The sequence below is a fragment of the Stenella coeruleoalba genome (genome assembly GCF_951394435.1).
Source record: "Stenella coeruleoalba genome assembly, chromosome: 2".
Lineage (NCBI taxonomy): Eukaryota > Metazoa > Chordata > Mammalia > Artiodactyla > Delphinidae > Stenella > Stenella coeruleoalba.
This window is the reverse complement of record NC_137147.1, coordinates 172760307-172778585: the sequence shown is the minus strand read 5'-3', so window position 1 is coordinate 172778585 and position 18279 is coordinate 172760307. Positions and strand designations below refer to the sequence as shown.

Below are 18279 nucleotides of genomic sequence, written 5' to 3'. Positions count from 1 at the left end.
AATTGTTTCCCCTCCTCTCACACCTCACCACTCTATTACTAAAGGACTACCAACCACAGTTCCTTGACCCAGTACATCGTGTCTGCCTTTCAACAAAAAAGTACAAGGCACACTAAAAGGCAAAAAACACAGTATGAAAAGAGAGAACAAGCATCAGAACCAGAGCCAGATATGGAAGAAATGTTGGAATTATCAAACTGGTAATTTTTAAAACTGCTATGCCAAGGGCTTTCATGGAAAAAGTAGACAACATATAAGGACAGATAATATAAGCAGAGAGATGGAAATTCTAATAAAGAAGTAAAAAATAAATGCTAGAAACCATAAACACTGTAATATAAATGAAGAATGCCCCTGATGGGCTCACTAATAGTCTAGACACAGATGAGGAAAGAATCTCTGAGCGTGAGCATATGACAGTAGAAACTTCCAAAACTGAAAAGGAAAAAAAAAAAAAAACTGGAAAAAAACAGAACAGAATATCCCTGGAAGAGTGGGACAACTACAAAAGGTGTAACACATGCAAAATGGGGATACCAAAAGGAAAAGAGAAAAGAGAAGGAAATGGGATAAATATCTGAAGTAATAACGACAGAGAATTTTCCTAAATTAATGCCAGATTCCAAACCACAGCCCCAGGAAACTCAGGGATAAGAACACCAAGCAGGATAAGTACTCGGAAAACTACACCAAGGCATATATCATATTCAAATTTCAGAAGGTCAAAGATAAAGAAAAAAAATCTTGAAAGACGTCATAGGAAAAAATACTTATAGAGGAGCAAAGATAAGAATTACATCTGACTTCTCCTCAGAAACCATCTGAGAAGAAGAGGAATGAAATATTTAAAGTGTTGGGGGAAAAGCCATCAACCTAGAATTCTGTAACATAAGAAATTATCCTTCAAAAGTGAAGGAGAAATAAAGACTTTCTCAGAAAAACAAATATTGAGGGAATTTATTGCAAGTAGATCTACCTTGCAAGAAATTTGAAGATCTTAAGAGAGAAGGAAAATGGCATAGGTCAGCACTTTGAATCTACACAAAGAAAGGAAGAATATGGAAGAACAAATGAGTGAATGTAAAATTAAAACATTCATTTTTCTTATTTTTGATTGATCTAACAGATAACTTTTTTCAAAATAATAATAGCAACAATGTATTTAATATGCTTATGTATACATGAAAAGAAAATCCCAACCTAAATCCCAGCAAGGTAATTTGTGAATATCGAACGACTGATTCTAAATTTATATGGAGAGGCAAAAGATGCAGAACAGCCAGCTCAATATTGGAAGAGAAGAACAAAGTTGGAGTGCTGACATTACTTGACTTCAAGACTTACTATAAACTATTCTAATCAAGGCAGGGTGGTATTGGCCAAAGAATACACAAATAGGTCAGTGGAACAGGATAGAGAGCCCAGAAGTAGACTCACATAAATACAGTCAACTGATCTTTCGCAAAGGAGCAAAGGTAATACAATGGAGCAAAGATAGTCATTTCAACAAATGATGCAGGATAAACTGGACATGCACCTGCCAAAAAATGAATCTGGACACAGACTTAACACCTTCATAAAAATTAACCTAAATGGATTATAGACCTAAATGTAAAACTTAAAACCGCTAGAAGAAAACAGAGGAGAAAATATAAGTGACCTAGTATATGGGTTTAAATATAGTATCTTTGGTACTTTCCATTCCAATCAAATGAATGGAAAACTTATGTCCACTAAAAACCTGTACATAAACCACAACCTACTATATAGATGTTTATAGTAGCTTTACGCATAACTACCAAAACTTGGAAGCAACCAAGATGTCCTTCAGCAGATGAATGGATACATAAACTGTGGTACATCCAGACAGTGGAATATTAATCAGCACTAAAAATAAATGAACTATCAGTCCATGAGAAGACATGGAGGAATCGTTAATGTATATTACTAAATGAAAGAAGTCAATCTAAAAAGGTTACATACTATGTTATTTCAACTATATGACATTTGGAAAAGGCAAAACTGTGGAGACAGCAAAAAGCTTAGTGGTTGCCAGATATCGGGCAGGGGAGGGATGAACTGGTGGAGCACAGAGGATTTTTAGGGCAGTGAAAATACTCTGTGATGCTATAATGATGGATACACTCGTCCAAACCCATAGAATGTACACCACCAAGAGTGAACCCTACTGCAAACTATGGATCCTGGGTGATCATGATGTGTCAATATAGGTTCATCAGTTGTAAAAGATGTACCATCTGATGGGGAGTGTTGATAATGGTGGAGGCTGTGCATATGTGGAGTATACAGGAAACCTCTGTACCTTCCATTCAATTTTGCTGTGAACCTAAAACTAATGTAAAACATAAAATATTAAACAACAAAGTTCATTAATTTTTTTAAAATGAAATCATAAGTATTCTACAATCTGGAAAATGCCAAAGTTCACTGTGTCACGCTCAAAGCAAGTCCTCAATCCAAGTAATCGTTGTAATATGATTGGAATTTGTCTACATGCATGGTATTGTTGTCAATTCAAATTATTTTGAGTTTAAGATACTAAAAATACTGACTCCTATTCATGTGTCATGAGTAAGAATGTGAAGCCAGCCTTGTTCACAAGACCTTAAGTTTGTGCGTCTGGGAACCCCCAAGATGCAGGAAATCCAATCCCCCAACAACGATGTGTTTAGACAGCACGCTGTCACCTATTTCAAAGCTAAAATAGAACCACTTGTTTACAAAGGAGGATACCTGTCAGCTTTATTGTGCACACCAGGGATCTGCTTTTAAAAGCACAGCTGTTGTTGCTGCCACTGCTGCTGGTGAAGAGACAGAACTTTAAAATCACCACGTAATCTACAAGCATACCTTGGTTTGTCGCAGGGCTGGGTCCCACTGATGCCATGTGGACACGGGTAAGTGCCACTCACAGCTTCCATCCCTCTCACTCTGTCTACACGTGAAAGGGAAGGGAAGAGCTGCTAACTTAGTAACAAAGTTGAAACCCACCTTCTTTTTTTAATGTGTTATTTCAGGCAAACGTGGTTTGGGTGCACCTTACTGTACTAATTGCCTAATTCTTCACCTCATAAACTGATGCTTGTGCAAAGACTTAGCAAACAGAGTCCAGCAAATAGCGTTATTTTTCCAGTGGCAGTATCTACAAAGTTCCAAGCAAAGCATTTATTTCACACTGTAGATCAAGGCTGAAGCAAAAACATTTTAATCTCGTCCATAATATGGAGCTGTGATCTTCAAGCAGTGGCTTATGCCAAAAACTGACGATCTATTCATGAGAGAAAAATTTAATCCCAGAAAAAATTCATCTATTCTATTTTCAGCCAGTGTGGAAAATGACCATCATTATTTAACTTTATTGGTGAAATACATCAATTCCGTTTAGGGAAAAGTGATACTCCATGCTGCTTAGACTAAGGACAATTTATGTACATTTTCTTTCTAAGCTAATGGTGATGTGTATATAATTCTAATGCTTGAAAGTTTAGGTCTACTTTAAACATCAATATTGTAAACACTTGTATCAGGATGAAGGGGGGAAATTGCATTCCGTGTATATTATATGTATTTGTTCAGCACCCACAACATGCCAGGTGCTATGCTAAGCAGTGGGAAGAATAAAAGCCACTATCTAAATAGGGGCCCTGATTTGAATGTCTTACTTCCTAAACCTGAGATCTTTGGAAAATGGTGATCGACACAAACATTTTTTTCATTCTTTTTCAACAAAACTCTCTTACCTAAGAGAAGTCACATGAATTAAAGGAGGTAAAGCATACTGCATTTCCCAGTAGGTGATTCTGATAAAAATTTAAGCATCACTGAATTCTACAATACTTAGGAAACTCCTCCAACACATGAGATGACTTTGTTGACACATTACTAGTAACACCTTGCCTTTGAGCTTCTTTCATGTTAGCAATGAGGTCCTACACTTGCTCTAGCAGTTCCCCTTTGAATAAAGCTTCTACTTACAAAATGGCTTTAGGAAAGTCTGGGGCAGCAATTTTCTCCCCACAAGGTTATTTATCAAAGAGGGGTTAGGACCATGACCTAGGAATCATTACCCCTGTACGTGAAGCCAAGTAAGACTGTTAAAGACAATGATTCTCTCATTTCCCGGTAACTGGTTTTTTCCTCAGAGTCCAAGGAGGAGATGAAAACATGAGTTTGAAATGAATCTTTGCTCTTTCTACTTCTTCCAGGGGAGTTTTCAGCTCTCTCCATGGGACTTGTACTCTGGTAAAGTCTGTTTATGTTTCTGCCCATTGAAAAAGAAAGCACATAGAGTAAAGGGACTGTAATTGTAAATTTTTTGAGGTTTAGCTAATGTACGAATTATGTAAGTTTCAGGTGTACAGTACAGTGATTCACAATTTTTAAGGCGTATGTTCCATTTACAGCTATTATAAAATATTGGCCATATTCCCTGTGTTGTATAATACATCCTTGTAGCTTATTTATTTTATACATAGTAGTTTGTACCTCTCAATCCCCTGCCTCTATCTTGCCCCTCCCCTCTTCCCTCTCCTCACTGATAACCACTAGTTTGTTCTCTATACCTGAGAACACTATCTCTTTGTGTATACAAAGCCAAGATGAAATTTAAGAGAACTGAATAATGCCAGGAAAAAAAAATTGTTTTTGTATTGTTACTATATGCCAGGCATACGTCTATAATCATTACATTATTTAATGCCCTTTATAAATCTATATGATTTGTAGTTCCATTTTACAATTTTTTTAATGGAGGTAGAAAGAAGATACTGAATAAGCTTTAAGCCACACAACTAGGAAATACTGGAGGCGAGATTCAAACCCATGTCTTTTGAGTCAAAATCTATTCATCAGTCTATTCCATCAATTATCCATCTATTTCTAATTAAAATATAAAATCTTTCTACCTGAGATACCTAGATTTTTGCTTTACATCTCAACTTACATTTTAAAAGCGATGGGAAACCTTCAATTACTAACAGAGTGACCAACTACAGAAATCTTTCCATGAAAGAATAAGACACCATTTTAAAATAAAGCACATTGTGAAGTAAGACTAGTGCCTTTGTACACCTAGCCCGAGCACAATACTCAATAAATGCTGTTGATAGCCTTTAAATGGAAAGGAAAACAGAAAATAATTTAGTTCTCTATTGGATATTTTCTCCAAGCAAATCTTGGCCTCACCATCTCCACCCTCCATACCTCTGAGCCTCTAGGGAGAGATGCCTGCAGGCAGCGAACAACAAGAATAGTCAGGGTCTTAATGACCTGTGACGAGAGAATGCTCTTCAACAGTCACTAGCAGAGGTTCTCCATGCTGGAGAAAAAAAAGCCTGCCATCTGCCAGCCTCAAAACACCTCTAACCATGCTGGAAACTGACTCTGCACTTCATGAGCCGTGACTCCGGGCACACCCCTTGTCTCCAGCCTTGCCCACTTACCAAAATGCAAGCAATCCGTCAACCATATTCTCACATATTATCATCCCCAAACTGTGTTTCTTCCCACCTACCCCTACCCTCCAACTTCTGCTGATTCTCCTTCCATTGTTTGCACAGTGTTCTCTGGACCTTTTATTTAATTGTAAATAAACTATCTTTTACCCTCACTGTTGTGTCTTATTCCCTTTCTCCTCTGAGTTGATGGATTCTGGCTACATCACACCATTCCTTTTCTTTACAGTCATCTACTGATCCATCAAAAGCATCACAGTCTCCCCTCACACACACCCCCATACACTCAGACATTTATTAAGGACTTTGGCATTGGTTCAACTTCTTGTTCCATCGCAACATCTACTGTCATGGTTGCATGGCATCAGCGTCCAAACAGAGGAGTTCCACTTTCAGTTAAGATGTAGAAATGTCATGAAAGACCTTCATTCCTGTTACAAAAAGAAGACATTTGATAAACTAGAAGCATGTCATTAATGATCAGTGACTCCAAAGCAAACTAAATGAACTAAATTTCAGAGAGAAGCAAGCTCTTCATAGATAAGCAAAGCTCAGCGGGGGCCCCATACTTGGGATTGGGTCTTGCCTTGTCCGGTATGAGTAGACAAGGATGAGGACCTGCCAGAAGTAGAAAGGGAAGCAAACCAAACTTTTAAGAACGACTGGAGCTGGAATGACAGAATGAATTCCAGAAGAGACCAAATATAAAATAAGTCTATTGGCCTAATTATTCTACTACCCAGCAGGAATACTGCTGAATAAGTGGTCATAGGAGTGGAACTGGAAAGTAGAAAAAGATTTTATAGTCATGTTCATTGCTTAAGTTCCAGGTCCCTAACTTGTATTGAATTTAGAGGTAAACTGAACCTAACGAAAGCTGGAACCCAACTTCCTGCCAGCCCAAATCCTGATGATATCAGCAAGGTAAGTCAGTCTCCCTATGGTGGCAGGGGAAGTTGTACGTTAATCTGAAGGGCAAAGAGAAATCTCTATAATCTCATTTGAAGCTACAGATAACTGCAACTGAGTAAAGCTGCACCTAACCCCCAGCTCATCAGCTCCAGGGTGGGATCTGAATGGTCATAACTTATCCTAACTGTCTCACAGAGGAACTGAAGAAGTACCTTGTCTGGGAAAAAATAAAGCAAAACAAAAAATATCTAGTTCAGCCTCCACTGTCCTTTGATTTTTAAAAAATTTCCAGCATTTAAAAATTGAAGTCATGGGAAGAGTCAGGAAATTGACCAATAATCAAGAGGAAAATGTCAATAGAGGCAGACCCACAACTGTCCCTCCTGGTGGAATTGGCCACCAATGATTTTAGAAAATAATTATGATAAATGTTCAAGAATTTAGAGAAAAATACAGATAAAATGAGTGAACAGATAGGAAATTTTATTGCAGAATTAGAAGTTTTAAAACAATCAAATAAAAATTCTGTACTGAAGATGTAATATCTGAGATGAAGAATTCAGTGGATGAGCTTACAGCAGACTGACATGGCATAAGAAAGGATCTGTGAACTCAAAGACAGATCCATTGAACATACTCAAAACAGATTAAAGAGTGAAAAAGCTGAACAGAGCGTAAGAGACCTCTGGGGTAATTCTGTAACACATGTCATTGGAGTCCCAGAAAAAGTGAGAAAATGGCACAGAATAAATATTTTCCAAATTTTTTTCAAAATTCATGATCCAAGATTAGCAAACCTCAAGCAGTATTTAAACAAAAGAAGAAGAAAACAAAAAGCACATAGGCACTTCATAATCAAATTGCTGAAACTCAGAGAAAAAGAATATATAAGACAATGAAATGACGTCTTTAATATACTTAAAGAAAATATTGTCAACGTATAATTACACATCCAGTGAAAATGTCCTTCGATATCCATGTGGAAAACCCAGCCAACACCCTTCAAATTTCCTAAATCTCTATCAGCAACCTCCTCCTATGCTCACACTCTGATCTCAGTCTCCCATAACTGAATCATTTCTAAAATCTTAAATTCCAACAAATCACTCTCTACCCACAGCAGTCTTTTTCTTTAAACATGCTTATTTCCTTATTCTTACTATGCTTGTCTCTCTACTGATTCCTTCAATTGTAAATATTCTGAAGATATTTCCATCTTAAAATAAATAAATTTTTAAAAGCACAGCTGATTCAGCATCTCCTTCTTGCTATAACCCTTTCTTACCATTTCTTAGAGCCAAGTTCTTCAAAGGGATAGCTGCATGTATGCATTGATCTCCTGCAACTTATCTGTCCGACCCACAGCAACGTGGTATTTCTCACACACCGTTAACCTACTCTGGCTATGATCACTGATGGCATGCTGTCAAACTGAATTGATATTTTCCAGAATCATCCTAACCTTTCAACAGCATTTAACCCTGTTGACCACTCTTTTCTAGGCATTTTCTCCTCCTTTGGCTGTCTCTTCTGGCTCTCTTCCTGTATCTCTGATCAATCTTTTTCAGTTTCCTTTTTAATATTTACTTTCCCTTATATCTTCTTTTTCCCACCCTAAGTATTGTGGGTCTGGAAGTGTGATGCCTGCTCTAAGATTCTAAGATTTTAACAGGGTTGATAATAAAAGATCTGCATCATTTAGTTACATATGAGTGTCTGAAAATAGTAATGACTTTACTGTTAGAAAATTAAAACAACTGTTTCTGCTACAGTGAATACCAGTGATTAAGGAAATCACAGGGGATAAAGAGTTAACTCACTTTGAAAATGATCATTCTGTAAATTTTGAGAAGGAAGAGAAATAAAACAATATTTTTACATTTTTGCTCTTACAGTAGCTATAATAATAACAAAAATTCTAGTTTCTATTTAAATTAAAACATTTTTTTCCTACTGCCAGTTAGATACTATTACTCAATTGCTATGTCTTAGGGCATCCATGAGAATGACAGTGGAATTCTTTCAAATTTATTTTTTGTTGGCTGTTGTACTAACATATTAAAATATTAGTCTCTACATTCTGTGGCTGTGTATAAAGAAATTCAAAACATCCATTTTATTCTATGTAACTTTTAAATTTTATATAATATTTTGAGTCTCACTTGATATCTCTAGCTCAAAAAACTACATAAACTAGCTCGGAACTTTTATTCTGAATTTTAAGATATCTCGCTATGACCACATGTTTTATTGAATCATTTTTTTTTACATAATTCAATACTGCAAGATATTTGAGCCTACATTCTTCTGTTATTTTGAAGAGGTTTTTTTCTGTATTTTACATAAGTGTTCGTTAATTTTTTCTTTCTTTCTCCTTACTTTTCTCCCGTTCACGCCCGAGTATCATGGCTTTTTTTTTTTTTTCCTCATTTTCCATGCGGCAAATTCTGCCCAGGGCTTTTAATTCTCTCTTAATCCGTTACCATTTTATCTGTATCTAGGTTGTCGTTCCTTTTTAAGCAAAATTTGAGAACTATTTTCTATCCTCTTTTATGTTGTTTAATTGGAAGAAAGAAAAGTATTTATTTTGTGCTCACTGGAAATCTTGCTGGGAACCTAGGTTTATCTTTATTTATTTATTTTTTCAAGGAAATCTCACAAACATTCAGTACTTCAGCCCAGAATGAATTTGTATCCAACTCTGATAAGCCTTGTTCTCTTGCTCAGTACAATGCTCTAAAAGATAGCAACCCAATGAAATATTGTGGTATCTCTCATGAAGTCTAAGTGAGGTACATATGGAATTTTCCATAGGTCATTTCTTAGATTTTTATTGAAACTATCTATCTGCTGTCAAATGCAATCTTTTCTTCTTTGGGGAGGGGCTGAAATTATACAACTTTTACCACCCATTTTATATTGTGTCGGGGCAGGGTAGTGTTTTGTGCCCTGTCATCCTCATCCGTAACTTGTTTCTTCCCTTCTGCCTTCCCTGAAGTTTAATGGCATAAGGTTAAATGCATTTCCTTATTTAATTGCTCTAAGCAACATTCTGACAGTTCCCTACCTGCCCACCATCTTTTAATCACATCACTTGGCACTGATGAAAATTTAGCATGTAATTAGACTTTACTGTACCATCTTTCCCTAGAAGTCCCTCATCCTTATATGTGGAAATCAATAATTTATTCCTAGAAGGAGAAAGACAAATACCGTATGCTAACACATATATATGGAATTTAAGGGGAAAAAATGTCATGAAGAACCTAGGGGTAAGACAGGAATAAAGACACAGACCTACTGGAGAACGGACTTGAGGATATGGGGAGGGGTAAGGGTGAGCTGTGACAGAGCGAGAGAGAGGCATGGACATAGATACACTACAAAACGTAAGGTAGATAGCTAGTGGGAAGCAGCCGCATAGCACAGGGAGATCAGCTCGGTGCTTTGTGACCGCCTGGAGGGGTGGGATAGGGTGGGAGGGAGGGAGGGAGACGCAAGAGGGAAGAGATATGGGAACATATGTATATGTATAGCTGATTCACTTTCTTACAAAGCAGAAACTAACACACCATTGTAAAGCAATTATACTCCAATAAAGATGTTAAAAAAATAATAATAATTTACTCCTAATTTTGAGATAAACTACTAAAAAGGTATTACATCTATGCATCCTGACGTAAGTTACAGATTATAAAGTGTTGGATGAATAGTGAATATTATAGCTTGAGAGAAAACAAAATTTTAAAAAATTAAGGTTGAGATTCTTTTAAAACAAGGATATATTGATTATTGATTAACATCTGGATTTACAGCAATAAACTCAACACACCGTTAATTTTACTTTTACTCAAATAGATTAATTAAAAGAAAATAAATTATGTGTACCATTTGAAAACACGCTTCAGAATGATTATTAATATCTGCTTATTAGCAAATGGATGTGGGTGATTTCAGATACTTAATGCATAGACTTTGTCATCCAAATGAAGGTGGCTACACTACACAACAAATTTTCAATGTGGATGAAACAGTCTTTTATTAGGAGAAGATTTCATCTAGGACTTTGATAGTTAAGAGAGGAGAAGTCAATGCCTGGCTTCAAAGTTTCACAGGACAGACTGACTCTCTTGTTGGGCACTAATGCAGCAAGTGATTTGAAATTGAAGCCAATGCTCATTTACCATTCCAAAATTCCTAGGGCCCTTAAGAATTATGCTAAATCTACTCTGCTGTGCTGTGTAAATGGAACAACAAAGCTTGAATGACAGCATGTCAGTTTACAACATGGTTTACTGAATATTTTTAGCCCACTGTTGAGACCTACTGCTCATAAAAAAAGATTCCTTTCAAAATATTATTGTTCATTGACAATGTACCTGGTCACCCAAGAGCTCTGATGGAGATGTACAATGAGATCAATGTTGTTTTCATAGCTGCTAACACAACATTCATTCTGTAGCCCATGGATCAAGGAGTAATTTCTACTTTCAAGTCTTTTATTTAAAAAATACATTTCATAAGACTATAGCTTCCAGAGATACTGATTCTTCTGATGGATCTGGGCAAAGTAAATTGAAAACCTTCTGGAAAGGATTTACCATTCTAGATGCCATTAAGAACATTCATGATTCACGGGAAAGGGTCAAAATAGCAACATTCACAGCAGTTTGGAAGAAGTTTCCAACCTTCATGGATGACTTTGAGGGGTTCAAAACTTCCGTGGAAAAAGTAACCGCAGATGTGACAGAAACAGCAAGAGAACTAGAATTAGAAGAGGAGCCTGAAGATGTGACTGATTGTTGCAATCTCATGATAAAAGTTTAACGAATGAGGAGTTGCTTCTTAGGTATGAGCAAAGAAAGTGGTTTCTTGAGATGGAATCTACTCCTGGTGAAGATCCTGTGAAGATGGCTGAAATGACAGCAAAGGATTTAGAATATGACATAAACTTAGGTGATAAAGCAGTGGCAGGTTTTGAGAGGATTTTGAAAGAAGTTCTACTGTGGGTAAAATACTATCAAGCAGCACTGCATGCTCCAGAGAAACCATTCATGAGAGGAAGAATCAATCAATGCAGCAATCTTCAATGATGTCTTATTTTAAGAAATGGTCACGGCCACCCCAGCCTTCACCATCCACCACCCTGATCAGTCAGCACCCGTCAACCAGGCAAGACCCTCCACCAACAAAAAGATTAGGACTCACTGAAGCCACAGGTGAGGGATAGCATTTTTTAGCAATAAAGTATTTTCAATTAAGGTAAGTACATTGTTGTTTTAGATATAATTCTCTTGCACACTTAACAGACCACGGTATAGTGTAAACATAACTTTTATATACACTAGGAAACCAAAAATTCTGTGTGACTCTCTTTATTGAGATGTTCGCCTTACTGCAGTGGACAGGATGTGACCCCCAAATATCTCTGAGGTCTGCCTACAGAATCATGGTCCACCATCTCTCTGACATTGTGCCTGGTCATCAAGGCAGCTCCATTTCTGGGCTTTGTTTACAACGTTGCTCATCCTGATTGCCCTCCACCGCCTACCATCCTTGGAAATATCGATTGCTCTTTAAGAAGAGACCCAGATGAGTGGGTAGGGGAAGAATAAATTAGGAGTTTGGGATTAGCAGATACAAACTTTGTATATAAGATAGATAAACAGCAAGGTCCTACTCTGTAGCACAGGGAACTATATTCAATATCCTGTAATAAACTATAATGGAAAAGAATATGAAAAGAATACATATATACATATATATGTATAACTGAATCACTTTGCTGTACACCAGAAACTAACACAACCTTATAAATCAACTATACTTCAATTTTTAAAATTATTAAAAAAAAAGAAGAGACCCAAATGTTACCTTTTCTAGGATGCTTTCATGAGTTACTCCCCCTCCCACTCTCGACTCCCCAGTGAAATCAGCCACTCTCCCAGGTGCATCATGCCCCATTCTGCACAATACCTGCTGGACTTCACACACTTGCTTATTACAAGGAGGTCTCTCTGCAACCTGGCAGCACCCAAGAGCGGATGCTATGTCTTACTTCTATTGTAACCTGAGTACCTGGTACAGTGCCTGCCATATAAGAATTTACTATGGTGATTGGACAGATGAATCCTTAGGACTGTAGCTGTATCCAGATGCCTAACCATTTTGGAAATTTTGAATAAACTCATCAATATTCCCTCTTGAATCAAAAGATTTCAACTAGAATCCACCCATACAGTCAACATAAGACTTTCCTAAAGTAAACAACCAAAAAACCCCAAAAAACAAAATAATGTCACTTGCCACAAGTATACACGATTATTTAATAAGTCCACGTAAAGACATCAACAACAGAATCCCTGTTGGCCACCAACTCTATAAAGCATTTAAGTGTTTTCTCAGAGGCTAGCAAAATAATTCTTATTTTCTTTAGGCATTAGTAAAAATCCATGAATGCCAAGTCTTCAAAAAGGGAGAAATAACGCTACAACCGAATTCCTTTCCATATTGTTTCCATTCCTATTGAAAATTGTAGTTTTCCAGCGTATGAGTGTGAGCTCTCCCTATAGTTCAAACCTGAAACTGTGGCAGCCCCCATCAGCCTGGTCCCTGAGAGCAGTGCCTGAGACAAAGGCTGGTGGGCAGGTAGTCTAATTGGAAGGTGATCTCAGGGCACAGAAGGGAAGGATTAGGGAGGATGAAATTGGGCCAAAAGGACGGCAGCTGGAGGGATGTGTAATTGAATTGGCCACTGCTGCAAGCAACTGTGCTGGATTCTGCCAGAACCTTCTGAGGAGCCTTATTGAGATGCGTGTCAGAACTGTCTGCCTGGGGGAGGTAAAGGGAAACATTTATTCAGTGGCTTTTGCCCCTGTTGGTCAAGGGTGGCCCCTCAGGTGATACTCCCCATTAATTCCTCCCCCCTCCACACACACACACACACACACACACACACACACACACACACACACACACTCCCTGGTTGCTTATGCCTGAGTGTGAGACAGGTCCCACGGTTGGGTACCCACTCAGGAAGCTCCAAGACTACAGACAGGAGTAAGTCATGGGCTGAGGTGATTCCACCATCAGATTACACCTGCACAAAACTGACTGCGCCTCGCCTCTTCCTACGGACACACCAAAACTATAGCTGCATAGAGAGTAACCATCTCTGAGAATGACCAGAAGATTAGCCGAAAGGATTTTCCACAGCTAAGGATAAAAAGAAAAAGCCACATTGAGAAGGGTACGAAGGGTGGAGATGTGGTCTGGTCAGAAGCATTCTCCAGCGCAGTGACTCACGGGTGGGAGGGATACCACAGCCTCATGCATCCTCCCTAAGGAGCAATGGGTCCAAACACCGCATCCGGCTCCTCAGCCCAGGAGACCTGCACCGGGAAGATGAGCCCCCCTAACGTCTGGCTTTGAAAACCAGCAGGGGGCTTACATCCCGAAGGGCCAGAGGGGAGAGCTGGAGGAAACGGAAATTTTGCTTTTAAACGGTGTGTGCAAAAAACTCCCTCACTCTGAGCCCCAGCACAAAGGCAGCAGTTTGAAAAATGCCTGGATCGTACAGGAAGGAGATTCATTGACTAATTTTAGGGTGTGTGACCAAGAGGCAGGGACTTGTTGAGGGTACAGAGGTGCTGATGGGTGCCAGGTTTTTTTTAGGGGGGGGGTTGCTCACCTTCTACTTACCTTGCCTGTCACTGAGGGGCGCCATTTCTGACTCTCCCATCTACCCTACTAGCACTGTTCACTCCACCCCACATTTACTTATGAACCCACCCCAGCCTGTACTCCTCCAAAGTGGCCTCCTGCCCCAACACCTGGTGGGTGCCTTCAGCTGGCACCTAAGTCTCACCAAAGTGGTCCCCTGCCCCACTAGACCCAGTGGGTGCCCTTGGCTGGTGCTGGAGCCCCTCTAAAGTGGCCCCCTGCCCAACAACCTGTGGGTGTCCTCAGACAAGGCCAGCATCCCCCCAAAGCAGCTCCCACCACAGGGGCCAGCCCCATACATAAGGATACCCACAACAGTCACTGCCAAACTTTGCAGGCACTTGAGCCAGGGCTAGCCCCACACATTAGGATGCCTACAGTAATCACAGCCCAACCACAACAGGAGGGTACATACAGCCCACCCAGGGTACACGCCTGTAGCACCAGGCTCTGGTGACCAAGGAGAACTGCACAACTGAGCCCCACGGGACACCTTGGACATAAGCCACTTCTTCAAGACAGGAGATGTAGCTGACCTACCTAATACATAGGAACAAACACAGAAAATTTGACAAAATGAGGAGACAAAGGAATATGTTCCAAACAAAAGAACAACAAAAAAAAACCTCATAAAAAGAACTAAACAAAATGGAGATAAGCAATCTTCCAGATAAAGAGTCCAAAATAATGGTCACAAAGATGCTCACCAAACTCAGGAGAAGAATGGAGGAACACAGTAAAAACTTCGGTAGAGGGCTTCCGGCAAGATGGCGGAGGAGTAAAACACGGAGATCACCTTCCTCCCCACAGATACACCAGAAATACATCTACACGTGGAACAACTCCTACAGAACACCTACTGAACGCTGGCAGAAGACCTCAGACCTCCCAAAAGGCAAGAAAGTCCCCACGTACCTGGGTAGGGCAAAAGAAAAAAGAAAAAACAGAGACAAAAGAATATGGACGGTACCTGCACCAGCGGGAGGGAGCCGTGAAGGTAGAACGGTTTCCACACACTAGGAAGCCCCTTCGCGGGCGGAGACTGCGGGTGGCGGACGGGGTAAGCTTCGGAGCCGTGGAGGAGAGCGCAGCAACAGGGGTGCGGAGGGCAAGCGGAGAGAATCCCGCACAGAGGATCAGGGCCGACCGGCACTCACCAGCCGAGAGGCTTGTCTGCTCACCCGCCGGGGCGGGCGGGGCTGCGAGCTGAGGCTCGGCTTCGGTCGGAGCGCAGGGAGAGGACGGGGGTTGGCTGAGTGAACACAGCCAGAAGGGGCTAGTGCGCCACGGCTGGCCGGGAGGGAGTCCGGGGAAAAGTCTGGACCTGCCGAAGAGGCAAGAGACTTTTTCTTCCCTCTTTGTTTCCTGGTGCGCGAGGAGAGGGGATTAAGAGCGCTGCTTAAAGGAGCTCCAGAGACGGGCGCGAGCCGCGGCTAAAAGCACGGACCCCAGAGACAGGCATGAGATGCTAAGGCTGCTGCTGCCGCCACCAAGAAGCCTGTGTGCGAGCACAGGTCACTGTCCACACCCCCCTTCCGGGGAGCCTATGCAGCCCGCCACTGCCAGGGTCCCGGGATCCAGGGACAACTCACCCGGAAGAACGACGGCGCGCCTCAAGCTGGTGCAACGTCACGCCGGCCTCTGCCGCCGCAGGCCCGCCCCGCCTCCGTGCTCCCCCCTCCCCCTCCCCCTCCCCCCTCCCCCCTCCCCCTCCCCCTCCCCCTCCCCACTCCCCACTCCCCCCTCCCCCCCCTCCCCGGCCTGAATGAGCCAGAGTCCCCGAAGCAGCTGCTCCTGTAACCCTGTCCTGTCTGAGGGAAGAACAGACGCCCTCCGGCGACTTACACGCAAGGGCGGGTCCAAATCCAAAGCTGAGCCCCGGGAGATGTGAGAACAAAGAAGAGAAAGGGAAATCTCTCCCAGCAGCCTCAGAAGCAGAGGGTTAAAGCTTCACAAACAACTTGATGTACCTGCATCTGTGGAATACATGAATAGAAAACAAATCATCCCAAATTGAGGAGGTGGACTTTAAGAGCAAGATTTATGATTTTTTCCCCTTTTCCTCTTTTTGTGAGTGTGTATGTGTATGCTTCTGTGTGAGATTTTGTCTGTATAGCTTTGCTTCCACCATTTGTCTGAGGGTTCTATCCGTCCGTTTTTTTTGTTTGGTTTTTAAAAAAAATTTTTTTCTTAATAATTACTTTTTATTTTAATAACTTTATTTTATTTTATCTTACTTCATTTTATTTTACTTTATCTTCTTTCCTTCTTTTTTTCTTCCTTCCTACCCTCCTTCCTTCCTCCCTCCCTCCCTCCCTCCTTTCTTTCTTTCTTTCTACTTCTACTAATTCCTTCTTTCTACTTTTTCTTCCTTTTATTCTGAGCCGTGTGGATGAAAGGCTCTTGGTGCTGCAGCCAGGAGTCAGTGCTGTGCCTCTGAGGTGGCAGATCCAACTTCAGGACACTGGTCCACAAGAGACCTCCCAGCTCCACATAATATCAAACGGCAAAAATCTCCCAGAGGTCTCCATCTCAACACCAGCAGCCAACTTCACTCAACGACCAGCAAGCTACAGTGCTGGACAACCTACGCCACACAACTAGCAAGACAGGAACACAATCCCACCTATAGGCAGAGAGGCTGCCTAAAATCATAATAAGTCCACAGACACCCCAAAACACACCAACAGGCGTGGACTCGTCCACCAGAAAGACAAGATCCAGCCTCATCCACCAGAACACAGGCACTAGTCCCCTCCACCAGGAAGCCTACACAACCCACTGAACCAACCTTAGACACTGGGGACAGACACCAAAAACAACGGGAACTACGAACCTGCAGCCTGCAAAAAGGAGACCCCAAACACAGTAAGATAAGCAAAATGAGAAGACAGAAAAACACACAGCAGTTGAAGCAGCAAGATAAAAACCCACCAGACTTAAATGAAGAGGAAATAGGCAGTCTACCTGAAAAAGAATTCAGAATAATGATAGTAAAGATGATCCAAAATCTTGGAAATAGAATAGACAAAATGCAAGAAACATTTAACAAGGACTTGGAAGAACTAAAGATTAAACAGCAACGATGAACAACACAATAAATGAAATTAAAAATACTCTAGATGGGATCAATAGCAGAATAATTGAGGCAGAAGAATGGATAAATGACCTGGAAGATAAAATAGTGGAAATAACTACTGCAGAGCAGAATAAAGAAAAAAGAATGAAAAGAACTGAGGACAGTCTCAGAGACCTCTGGGACAACATTAAACGCACCAACATTCGAATTATAGGGGTTCCAGAAGAAGAAGAAAAAAAGAAAGGGACTGAGAAAATATTTGGAGAGATTATAGTTGAAAACTTCCCTAATATGGGAAACGAAATAGTTAATCAAGTCCAGGAAGCACAGAGAGTCCCATACAGGATAAATCCAAGGAAAAATACCCCAAGACACATATTAATCAAACTGTCAAAAATTAAATACAAAGAAAACATATTAAAAGCAGCAAGGTAAAAACAACAAATAACACACAAGGGAATCCCCATAAGGTTAACCGCTGAGCTTTCAGCAGAAACTCTGCAAGCCAGAAGGGACTGGCAGGACATATTTAAAGTGATGAAGCAGAAAAACCTGCAACCAAGATTACTCTACCCAGCAAGGATCTCATTCAGATTTGATGGAGAAATTAAAACCTTTACAGACAAGCAAAAGCTGAGAGAGTTCAGCACCACCAAACCAGCTTAACAACAAATACTAAAGGAACTTCTCTAGGCAAGAAACACAAGAGAAGGAAAAGACCTACAATAACGAACCCAAAACAATTAAGAAAATGGGAATAGGAACATACATGTCGATAATTACCTTAAATGTAAATGGACTAAATGCTCCCACCAAAAGACACAGATTGGCTGAATGGATACAAAAACAAGACCCATATATATGCTGTCTACAAGAGACCCACTTCAGACCTAGAGACACATACAGACTGAAAGTAAGGGAATGGAAAAAGATATTCCATGCAAATAGAAACTAAAAGAAAGCTGGAGTAGCAATTCTCATATCACACAAAATAGACTTTAAAATAAAGACTATTAGAAGACACAAAGAAGGACACTACATAATGATCAAGGGATTGATCCAAGAAGAAGACATAACAATTATAAATATTTA

At 40.3% G+C, this 18279-nt stretch overlaps 1 long non-coding RNA gene across 1 annotated transcript in view; it reads right to left on the bottom strand.

Annotated features, from left to right (window-relative positions):
• The window catches only part of LOC307183136, a 119014-nt gene extending 103331 nt beyond the window's left edge, over positions 1–15683 (bottom strand). Inside the window, exon 1 of the long non-coding RNA XR_013827378.1 lies at positions 14816–15683. This is a non-coding gene — a long non-coding RNA (uncharacterized lncRNA). The remainder of the gene's footprint in view (positions 1–14815) is intronic.
• Positions 15684–18279: the final 2596 nt, after the last annotated feature.